Below are 12,608 nucleotides of genomic sequence, written 5' to 3'. Positions count from 1 at the left end.
AGTGGGGTGTCCTATTGTCTGAGCCAGTCCTGAGCCACAAAGGAGCTAGAGGATGCACAGTGAGAATTCAGTCACAGCAAGACTGAGGTCCCTTAGTAGAAGACAAACAATTCAGCACCAAAATACACAGCCCTCAAGTGTAAAGACTGGATCACACATCTAGCTTCTTTCTGTTTTGCTCACTACTGTAGCCCCAGTGACTGGAACATTGCCTGGCGTCCTGCAGGCACCGAGCGTTTTGCAGGTGAGACATTGACACCTGAGCGAGGCCTCCTCACATCCTGTGCCCTGGGTTCCTCCCACACCTCACACCGGCCCACACCGTGGCCTGGCTCAATATAGTAGGTGCTCAATAAATCACTGTCAAATGAACGAATCCAGATATATGGAAACAACCAGGTATTTGCATTAAACTTTTCTTCCAGATGTTTTGATCTCAAGGTTGAGCAGCCTTGGGAAAACTTGGCAATAGTTTCTCTGATTCTGGGTGTATTAGTATGTTTCTGTTGCTTATAACAAAATATCTGAAACTGGGTGATTTATAAAGAACATGAAATTTATCGCTTACAGTTTCTGAGGCTGGGAAGTCCAAAGTCCATCTGGTGGTGGCGACAGTGACTCAGGGGTCTCACAGTGTAAGATGGTGGAAGGACAGAGAGCAAAGAGAGCAGAGAGAGCACAGAGAGTCAGACTCTTCATACTCCCCTTTTAAATCCCTCCAAACCACACCCATGACCACCATTTTTAATCCATTCACTTATGGTGTGATCCGATAATCTAATCACCTCTTCAAAGCTCCACCTTTCAATTACCATAATAGGATTTCCCACCCTCTTAACAGTCACAGTGGGGGCCGAGTTTCTAATACATAAAACTGGGGGACACAATTCAAGCTTCAGTGAGTTTGGGGGGACATAATTCAATCCACTACACTGGGCTTTGCAGGAAATGTAAATATTTAGATCACCAAAACACCTGTGATGATATTGATATTAGACTGTTCTGGATCCCTGTATCTGTCTTCTACACTTCTTTCCACAACATCGGAAAGGGCTATATTTGCTTTTAATATGTGCCAGGACTGCAAAATAGGTCATGGCAAGCAGGTGACGGGGGGGAAAGAGAGTATACACATGTGAGCACTGATTGGCTACTAATCGATGAAGATAATTTCCGTGTGGTTGGAAGAGGCAGCCGTGGGATAACATCAACATTTTAATCTTTGCTCTGACCTGCTTGCCAGCTAATCTAGTTCTATCATTGACCTTTACATCAAAAGCAAGTTTGTGCTGTTTTAAAACTTTAGGATATATTGCCTTTGGGTCCCTGAAAGCTTTTCAGTTTCCTATTTTAAAAAAAATTTTTTGCATTACACTTTAAAATCTTTTATTTATTTATTTATTTATTTATTTTTATTTATTTATTTTTTTAAAAAGATGACCGGTAAGGGGATCTTAACCCTTGACTTGGTGTTGTCAGCACCACGCTCACCCAGTGAGCTAACCAGCCATCCCTATATGGGATCCGAACCCGTGGCCTTGGTGTTGTCAGCACCACACTCTCCCGAGTGAGCCACGGGGCCGGCCCAAAATCTTTTAAATTTATATCACCATGAAAGTTTTTTTAAATAATTCAGATCTTTGGAGGGTCGGAGTTCAGTGGTATTTGCAACTAATTGATCACAACCAGTTACAGATTTATTTGTCCCTTCACTCCCACTGATTCAGTTAAAATAATAATAATGATAATAATACAGATTTTTTTAGATGTTTATATGGACATATTTTATTTCCTGGATTTTTTTTCATAAAACAATACATGTTATTCATAAAAAAAATTAAACAATACAGATGAATATAAAGTAAAAACCCTGCATCTGTACCCAGCCCTGGTTCTTACTCTCTGCAGTTTTTAATCCACCACCATCAATAGTTTGGCAACTAGTCTTCCAGACCTTTTTGCATTCACATATAAACATATTCAAATAATTTGGAATATTTTGCAAAACTTTGTATTGAAAATATTAATTTTTCTGGAACTTATTTCTTAAGCATAGTAATGTCTTAGGCATTTTCTCCCATCACTACCTATGGTTTTAACTTTTTCTTTTTAATTTAGTTTTATTTTTTGACAGCTGCATAGTATTCTAGAATATTTAAAAAAAACACACACTTAAAAAAAAAACATTCTGGGGCCGGCCCGGTGGCGCACTGGATAGTGCGCCACTTGGGAAGCGCGGCGGCGCTCCCGCCCGAGGGTTCGGATCCCACATACAGACCGGTTCCCGCTCACTGGCTGAGCGAGGCGCGGGAGCAACACCGAGGGTTGCAATCCCGTTGCCGGTCCCGGTCCGGTACAGGGGCGACACTGAGGGTTGCGATCAGTTGCCGGACACGGAAAAAGACAAAAAAAACCCATTCTGCTATTGATATGACCAAAGTTTTTTAAAAATTATTTATTTCAGAAGGAATAAAAATTTCAGCATATTATGAAGGATAAGTACAAATAGCAAAGGAGGAATACTGTGCAGCAGTCATAAGGAAAGAATCACAGTAGCATCATCCATAGATCTGAAAATTACAATGATAGCACCTTCACCGAGGGCTCAAGATTAGCATCACTAATAATCAGACACATTGATGACACAAAGCCCCTGATATGATTCACTGAAAAGGATATATCATTTCTGTAGAATGCTTGTCAAAATGCATAACCTTATTCTAATCATGAGAAAACATCAGATGATCCCAAACTAAGGGACATTTTACAAAATAACTGACCAGTATTCTTTAAAAGTGTCAAGGTCATGAAAGACAAGGAAAGCTGGAAGAATTGTTACAGATGCAATATGGAATCCTGCACTGGATCCTGAAACAGAAAGGGGGAAAAAAAAACATCCATGGGAAAACTGTTGAAATTTGAATAAAATTCATAGTTTAGTTAATAGTGTCTCACCAGTGCGAATTTCCTGTTTTTGATCATTATAGTATGTTTTTGTAAGATGTTAACATAAGAGGAAAGGGGTATGTAGGAATCTCTGTAATATTGTACAACACTTCTGTAAGTCTAGAATTACATAAAGATTGAAAAAAGCAAGAGATAGAATGAAATATATATATGAATTATTTGTGGCAATTAAACATATACAAAACACTACTGTATATATGCATATACATACAGATGTAGATATAGTATATACACAATATAAATAAAAGTAAAAATATTGACGGTGGATTAGAAGAACTCATTTAAAATACACAAGAGTTGTTGTATATGACAAAAAAAGGAAATGGGATCTGAGACAGAGATAAAGGGGAAAAATTACATATTTTTTATTTTTTAATTAGTTTATTTTTTATGGCTGGCTGGTATGGGGATCTGAACCTTAACCTGGGTATTGCAACACTGTGCTGTAACGAGCTGAGCTAACTGGCCAGCCATAAAGGGGAAAAATGATAAAATTTTTAAAGGACTCCCAATATTCTACTCTTGTGTATTGATACTATGGATATATTTGCACATTTATGAAATTATATACACATACATATCTGTGAAATTATACACACACACAAAATTATAGACACTCTCCTCAAGAAATAGAGCATTGCTTATAATCACAAAATAATAGAAACAGCTTAAATACTTAAGAATGTGTTATAAGTTCTCGCCACATTAATGATGGTATATCCATACAGTGAAATACTATGCAGCCATTAAAAAGAATGAAGTAGATCTAGAGATGGGGTTGTGGAATAAACTCCAAGATACATTGTTAAATGAAAAAAGCACGGGGCAAGACAGTGTGTAAACAACACACACACAGGGCTGGCCAGTGAGCTCACTCAGTAGAGTGTGATACTGATAACACCAAGGTCAAGGGTTTGATTCCCATACTCGCCAGCTGCCAAAAAAAAAAAACCACACACACTCATATTTGTTTGCCTATATATGGACTCTCACTCTCAAAGAGACATAACAAAACTGATCACAGAGGGACATAGGTGGAGGGAAAATAGGGCAGCTGGGCACAGGGAGAAGAAGGGAGCTTTCTTTCTAATCTCTTATACCCTTTTGAACCTTTTGAATTTGCTAATGCATTCGTGTATTGATTATATAAATCAATAAGTTTAGAAGAATCTCCTTGCAGAAACCATTGATGAAACCGGGCCATGGTTGAAGCACATGATTGGTTCCATTATGTGCCCTGGAGTTTCCTCAAAATAAATCCTAAGGCTCAGTGACAAGATGCAGATGATAGCAGTGAGCATTTTCTATTTTTTTTTTTTTTTTCACCTGGCCAGTATGGGAATCAAATGCATGATCCAAACCTGTGACCATGGTGTTAGAAGGCTGTGCTCTAAGCAACTGAGCTAACTGGCCAGCCCTGGTGAGCGTTTTCCTTCCTAAGGTGGAGTATCTTTTGAAGAGCTCAGACTCTGAAGTCCCACTTGCTGGGTAACAGCTCAGCCCCGGCTCTCATGAGCTCTGCGACATTCAGCACATCATCACACCACCCTGTGCCTCAGTTTCCTCATCTGTGAAATGGATACAATGGTGTTACCTTCCCAGCAGCGGTATTGGGAGGATGAAATGAGATCGTGCACTTGCAGCTTTTGGAACTGTGCCTGGTACGGAGCACGTGCCTCCTAAACGCTACCTGTTCCTGTGCTTGTTACCATCTTTCAAGTACTCAAGCATAGATGACTTCAGGAATTCAGAGCTTTAAACATTAGGAGGAGAAAAAAAGCTTCATTCCAGAGTTTGTTCAAGAGTCTGCGCGTGGGAGGGCTGCATGTGGCTTCCCCTCTTTGCCTCCGCCTTCTTTACATAAAGAATTGCAGACTTTGGGTTTGCTCAGGCTGCACGAGTTGCCTAAGGCCATCGGGCCAGGGCAAACCTGAGCCATTTATTCTCCCTCTTTCAGCCTGTTCCTGTGTTTATACTACCCTGTTTAGTTTAATGCACATCCCAAGATTACCCCTAATACACATCCTCAGAAATGTTTATGGAAATTCTTTATAAGCAAACGGCTTTATTTCCCTTGAGTAGCTGCAGATACATAGCAGCAGTCACTTTTTTTATTGACAGGCTTAAACACCTCACGATTCCCCCAGCCCCCATCCTGCGTAGATCTGTTACCCCAGCCCACCCACGCTTCCATCATGGGTTGCTGCGATTATAAGGAACCAATCCACCCTGGATCCATCCTGGATTCCCAGCCCTTAGTCTTCATTCCAAGGCAGGAATCTTGATGGCTCTTTTTGACATTATGGTTTTTTCCTCTGCTTAGGTCGGGTAGGAGGAGGATGGGGAGAAGAGAAGCACACGTTGTTTTGTTTTTGTTTCCCCTCCTGATCCCCTCAAAGGTTTGCTCAATGCCTATTAAGTGCCAGGCACTGGAGATTCAGCAGTGAGCCGGGGGTTCTCAGTTATCAGAAAAATTACATTCTGATAACAGAAGCAGACCAGAAATAAACAAGTTCATGAATATGATAACTCCTGAGAGTGAGAAATGCTGAGGACAGTAACATAAAAATGATGCAATTAAGAGTTGATCAGGAGAGCCAGCATCACCAGGAACGGGTGGCCAAGGGAAGCCATCAGGAGCTTGAAGGAGGACAAGACATGACGTGATCTGTGTTTTTAAAAGTTCCCCTCCCCTAGCTCCTTTGCAGAGGACGATTTGTAGAGGGGGCAGTGAAAGCAGAGAGATAAATTAGGAGGTGATGGCTTGTGCCGAGATCTAACTGGTGAGATGGAAAGATGCAAATGGATTCACATTACCACATGCCTTTGAAGGATATCCAACAGGCTCACATCGATGGCTTGAGCAACGGGGTGGTTGAAGGTGCCTTTTTCCAAGATGGGTAAGATTAGAAAAGGTGTCAACTAGATGGAAAAGTTTGGATACCCATAGATATTTAAATGGAGATGGCACCTAGAAATATAACACATTAGAATGAATAATAGTAAAAGTCCACGCTGATTCAATGTTTGCCATGCACCATGCACCTTTTTAAGCACCCTCCCACCCACTACTCAGAGCATCCTCAGCATAATCCTGCGAATTAACTATGGCTAGTATTAACCCCATTTTCTAGATGATGAAATGGAAACACTGAACAGTAGAAATAACCTGCCCAAGGTGACCCAGCCTGGATTTAAACTCATGTATGTTGGGCTGACCTGTGAGCTCACTTGGGAGAGCGTGGTACTGATAACACCAAGGTCAAGGGTTCAGATCCCCTTATCAGCCAGCTGCCGAAAACAAAAACAAACAAAAAAAACTCATGTATGTTGGAATCTGTTATGGGTGGGATTGTGTTCCACCAAAAAAGTCATGTTGGAACCCTAACCCCCCAGTACCTCAGAATGTGACCCTGCTTGGAAATAGGGTATTTACAGAGATGAATCAAGTTAAAAGGAGGTCATTGGGATAGACCCTAATTTAATATGACTGCTATCGTTTTGGGGAAATTTGGACACAGAGACAGACACATGTGGAGGGAAGACAATGTAACCAGTGACAGGAAGAAGACGGCCATCTACAAGCCAAGGAGAGAGGCCTGGGACAGATTCTTTCCACACAGTCCTCAGAAGAAACCAACCCTGCTGACATCGTCCAGCCTCTAGAACTGAGACAGTAAATTTCTGTTGTTTAGGCCACCCAGTTTGTGGTACTTTGTTATAGTAGCCCTGGGAAATAAACATGTACTCTCAATACTAAGCCATGTTCCTCCTGTGTTATAATTTCTTATTGACTTGTCTTTCTTCTCTGCTAAAACAGATTATTTCTCAACGGTGGAGACTGCATATAGCTTGCATACTTAGGACCTGGCATGTAGAAGGCACCTAATAGATACTAAATACTTGTTGTTTGGCTACAACTTTGACCTTGGCCTCTGTACAGTAAGGATTACCTTCCCAGGGGGACAGAAATCCATCACACTATCAAGGCTCAAGTTCCTATAAGATTTTGATTTCTTATCATAATAAGATATTAATAACCATGTCCATTTAGGGTTCCTGAAATAATTAGAAGGCTCACTCAAACAGGGTAACTGAGGAGAGTATAATAAAGGGGTATTTAAAAAGGTGCAAGCAGGGTGTAGAGAAACTAACAGGGACGGAGAAGAACCCTGGGCATCAAGGCTCAAGTTCCTATAAGATTTTGATTTCTTATCATAATAGGATATTAATAACCATGTCCATTTAGGGTCCCTGAAATAATTAGAAGGCTCACTCAAACAGGGTAACTGAGGAGAGTATAATAAAGTGGTATTTAAAAAGGTGCAAGCAGGGTGTAGAGAAACTAACAGGGACGGAGAAGAACCCTGGGGCTCCCAACAACATGTTTCCCTAGGCCTGAAAAGGCAAGAGGAGGGAAGAAAGCGGTAAGAGCTGTAGGAGATGGGCTACCGCACAGGAGCTGTGACCTTCAGCAGAGGGACACAGCTACTGCCAACCCGTGCCCGGCCAGGGAGTCAAAATACCAGCCTCATTCCCATTGACCCTTCCATCACCCACCTCTGGCCCCTACACTGAACCCAGCAAAAAAACAGATATCACAGGAACCAGCAGATACAGTCCCCACAGGTCACACTCTTGGGCACAGAATGGGGACTAGAAAGTGGAGAGGAGATCCAAAGGGACAGAGAAAATTCTGCACGCTCAGGATGTCCACAGAGCTAACACTGGCTAGCCGACAGACCCATTTCTTGAAAACCATCCTTATCTCTGTTGGTTATTTATGTTGTTACCCTTTTGCAAGAACCATATAAAATATTTTACATGCTTTTAAAACTCATAAATGTAATGAAGCCAAGATGTTTCAGCAAATGTGCTCAGTGGACAAATCCTGCCCAAGATCCGCTCTTAGCTGACGTCAGGACAAAAGGCACATCTCATGACCTGCAGAGCATCTGACATTGAAGCCAATAAATTCATCCCCCTGACCCGCAGGGCTTCCAAAATGTCCAAGCTGTCAGTGGATCTTAAAAGTGTATCTATTGCTTCATTCGCTTCCTGCTGTGCATCTCTCGCAGGGATTTACTGCTCTTTAAAAACTGAACTTGGCCAGTTGAAAATGCATCAGTGAAGAGAGATTTGGGCAGGAATTGTGCATACAACCTCCAATCCAGCTTTTCCGAAATGTTAATAAAAACACATGTGCCCCGAAACATTAGTTGATTGTCTCTCAAAGTTCAGTGTAAAAATCAGTAAGAGTTTATCACAAAGCCTGGCATGTGGAAAGAGTAGTTCATTTGAGTACATACCATGTGTCAAGCATGGTTCTAGCCTTTCACATGTAATGGTTGCATTCATCCTCCAAATAGATGTAGAATGCATGTGCTATTATCCCCATTTTACAGATGGGTAAGTGAGGCCCGGGGGGGGCTGAACCAACTTGACTGGGGCCTCATGGCTAGCAGATAGTAGAGCCAGAAGTCTAAGCAGTCTGATTCCAGAGGACACTTTAACCTCTATGCAATACCGCCTCTATAAATGAAGGTTATTCTTACAAAAAATAATTTCAGGCAACAGCATCTATAGATGGACATGGGTTTGGGTGCTCAGCATATGGGCACTGATGGTTTATCTCGAGCCTCAGTCTTCAGCTCTGCAGCTCAGACTAAACTGAAGTTCTGAGGCATGCGTGTACCCAACACCCATCATTTTGGGTACCTGCTGCTAGGTGCCTGCCACTATAGCAGGCACTGAGGATACAAGGTTAGGTAGGATAGATATGGTCCCTAGTTAGTAGCACCTACTGTCTGGAGAAGGAGAGAGGCCTTAGTTGAATAATCTCACAAATAAAGCAGAATAGTAACTTCGATAAATGCTATTGGAGAGGTGTCCAGCTCTCCAAGGGCCATGTGTGAGGGAACCTGACACTCAGGGAGGAAGGGGAGATGGAACTGAAGACAGGATGCCTGAGTGGGAGGTAAAGTTAGAGCCATTAACAAGATTCGGGAAGGCAGAACATTTCAAGCATGGAGAACAGCAGCAGGTGCAAAGGCCCTGTGGAAAGGGAGAAGGTCTGAAAAGAAAAGTAGGAGGAGAATGCTGTTACCCACGGGGTGGCCAGGGAAGATCTCTGAAAAGGGGACACGAATGCAGAGATGCAAATGAAGGGAGGGACTGGCCACCATGATCTCTGCAGCAAACATGTCCCCAGCAGAATGAAAAGCAAGGCAAAGATAGGAGTCTGGTTGAGGATTTGGGGAAGGGATGGGGGCCAGGTGGCAGGAACAGAGCAGGGAAAGAGGACTGAGGGAGGGGATGAGGCCAGAGAAGGAGCAGAGGACCCAGCAGGAGAGTCCCCAGCTGCCAGCACGGTCTCTGGCTTGGCTCGTTGTCCTCAGCTGCTTTTCCTCCTGATGAAGGATGTCGTCCTTCCACCTGAGACCAGCCCTGTCTCCTGGCCCCTCCTGCCATCTCGGAGCCTCTCCCTCCCTCTTGAACACTCACACTTTCTTTTGAATTGTATCCTTCCCTTGGCATTTTAAACACACCCTGCCTTGGTCCTCCCCCCTCTGGCTGCTGTTCCCTCCCTCCCCTCTCTCCGCAGCCTCACTTGTCAAAAGGCTCACATCCACCCACTCCCCATTCCTCTTCCCACTGGTCTCCACTCTCCGGGGAAACCAGAGGTCACTCGCACAGTCACCCAGAACTCTTCCCGTCCCTTATTGCCTAATCCAGTAGGCGCTTTCCCAGCCCTTGTCTTGATCTCTCAGCAGCATCATGACATTCAGGAGTTTGGACAAGTCCTGCCTCCCAGAGAAAGCCCTTCAGTCAACCATCACTCCCCCTCTGGGCTGTGACCTCCCCACAGCTCCCTCTCCGCTTCCTTCCTATGGACACTGTCCCTGCAACCCCAATGAGGGCCAGAGTTCCTCAGGGAGGCACTGAAGACCCTGTCACTTCTTACTGGGGACTTTCTCCCCAACCTGTCCTCTGCTGCTGCAGCTCTGGAACCATCTATGAACCAGTGTCTCCCCAGGTTCTTTTTCCTCCCCAGACATCTTCTGTAAAGTCCAAACTCAAGAAATCTCATGAGATTTGCTTATTTAGCAACAGTGGCTGCGAGCCTTCTGTGAGCCGAGCACCGTCCTAAATGGATTCAGAATTCCTGTCCAGTCCACAGCCCCAGCTTCTGCAGTTCTAGCGGAGGAGACACGTAGGTTCATAATACTATGTCGGGTATGAAAAATGTCCTCTATGAAAACACTAGAACAAGAAAAATGAAGATGGCCAGTGATGCGGGCCCTCCACTGCTGAGCCATGGCGTGTGGGATCAGGGAAGCTCACTGACTGCTGGGTTGTACTGTGGATCTCGGTGCCTGCACCTAGTAGGTATTCAGGAAGTATCTCTTGAACAAGTATCAGTGCTGTAGTGTTATCAGGAGAATTACAGAAGATGCAGTGTATATAAAATGCCCCACACTAAGCAGAGGGATAAGGATACATGGGGGTTCAGTCAAAATATTATTTACTTATAATAAATATTTTAGATTAATATAATAAATCTTTATAAAATGCTTTAGGATGATGATAATATTTATCATTATTCCTGTAGTGCTCTTAGTTTTCTTTTCCCAAGCAGGAGTGCACGTGTGCCCTCATATGATCCTTTGAATCGTTCTTTTTTTTTTTGTCCTTTTTGAGACCGGCCGCACCGCGCTCAGCCAGTGAGCGCTGTGAGCGCACCAGTCGTCCCTATATAGGATCCGAACCCACGGCGGGAGCGCTGCTGCGCTCCCAGCGCCGCACTCTCCCGAGTGCACACGGGCTCGGCCCCTTTGAATCGTTCTTTAAGTTAGTATAAGATAAGCACGGTTTGGAGTCAGGTGTCCCACTGGGGGGGACTGTTGCTGAGGGAGGTCTTGCTGCAGACTGGGGAGGAGGGCAGTGCTGGAGGCCAACGTGGCTCAGGTGCATAAAGATGCAGGACTGACTGCTGTTGACGTACATATTTCATGCCACCTGGGAGGGACATGTTACTGGTGTCTAGTGGGTGGAGGACAGGGATGCTGCTAAACATTCTACCATGCACAGAACAGCCCCACAGTAAATAGTTATCCTGCCCCAATATGTCAAAAGTGCTAATGTTAAGAAATCCTGATCTAGGGCTTAGATTTAGGATGGTGGGAGGTGGGCACAAAGCCCCTTTGAGAATTCAAAAAAAGCTATGAACCTCTATCAGGAGAATGTACCAAATTCAGTATACAATATTAAGTGGCTAAATCATCCAGGAAGCCTGTTTATGGATCACGAAGCTACCCTGACTTCACAAAGGACCTCATTTACCCAAGTGAGGTGTTCAAGGACTTGACCATTATGTTGCAATTTAAAAAAGACAGATATGGGGCCGGCCCGTGGCTCACTCGGGAGAGTGTGGTGCTGATAACACCAAGGCCCCGGGTTCGGATCCTATATAGGGATGGCCGGTTCGCTCACTGGCTGAGCCTGGTGCTGACAACACCAAGTCAAGGGTTAAGATCCCCTTACCGGTCATCTTTTAAAAAAAAAAAGACAGATATGGTTTCCCAGTGACTGAGCAATTCATTTCAACATGCATTATCCTCCTATAACCTGGGACCTCAGAGCCAAAAAAAAAAAAAAAAAAAAAAGGAGGAGGAAAAAGACAAGTGACATAGAAGAAATGATTATAAAAGAAAGATCAGTTCAAAAAGAGACCCAAAGGAGGGGTCACCCATCAACATCCCCACTCCGTTCTGCCAGCCTCTGCCTCCAATCACTCTCTAGTTATATCACGCTGCTATTCCCTTCATGACTCATACAACAGTTTGCATTTGTCTTATTTGCATGTCGTTTACTTGTTTATTGTCTGTCTTCCCCACTGGGCTGTGGGTTCTATGAGGCAGGACCTCCAGTGCTGACTCACAGGGCCCAGAACCTTTCTGCCCTATGGGTGGCATGATGACCAGTCAGGTGAGTTCATGCAAAGCCTGGACTTCGTGCTTCTGGGGGAGAGGGGGGTATGTCCTGGGACAAGGCACCTCTTCTCTCATCCTCAGTTTCTGCACCTGTGAAATAGGAATAATAATATCTCCTCCTCAGAGTTGTGATGATGATTACATAAGGGCCCCAGCACATTGTCTCAAATGTAGATGGAATCTAGTAAATACTGATATTTCCCAGAAAACTCTTATCAGAGGACCAGTTCCCCAGAATCTTCTCCCATCCCCCCAACTCCCATACTCAGTTCTTTTATATTCCCTGTAAAAATATCCCAGAGGTATACAGGGCTTTCTGTGTAGCTGTGGAACTTTCTATCAGGGGTCAGAAACTGAGACAATGGTGGATTTACACAGGTCCCATTGGCATTCCCTGGGGTTATGGTGACCAAGTCAACGCTCGCCCCCAGCAGCACTGCTGACACTGAACTCACTGCCTCTGCCTCTTCTCCTTTGGATAAGCTCTCTGCCTTATTGAAAGACCACCCCCTCCTAATTCTCCTCCACTCCTCCCACCCACTCATTCAGTCACTCGCTCATTCATTCGATAGCTAACATTTGTTTAATATCTTTTGGGGTGACACCACAGGGCTAGAGTCACAGCCACAGTCACAGTTGTTTGGAAGT

The sequence above is a fragment of the Galeopterus variegatus genome, unplaced genomic scaffold (genome assembly GCF_000696425.1).
Source record: "Galeopterus variegatus unplaced genomic scaffold, G_variegatus-3.0.2 Scaffold4336, whole genome shotgun sequence".
NCBI lineage: Eukaryota > Metazoa > Chordata > Mammalia > Dermoptera > Cynocephalidae > Galeopterus > Galeopterus variegatus.
This window is presented reverse-complemented; position numbering follows the sequence as displayed.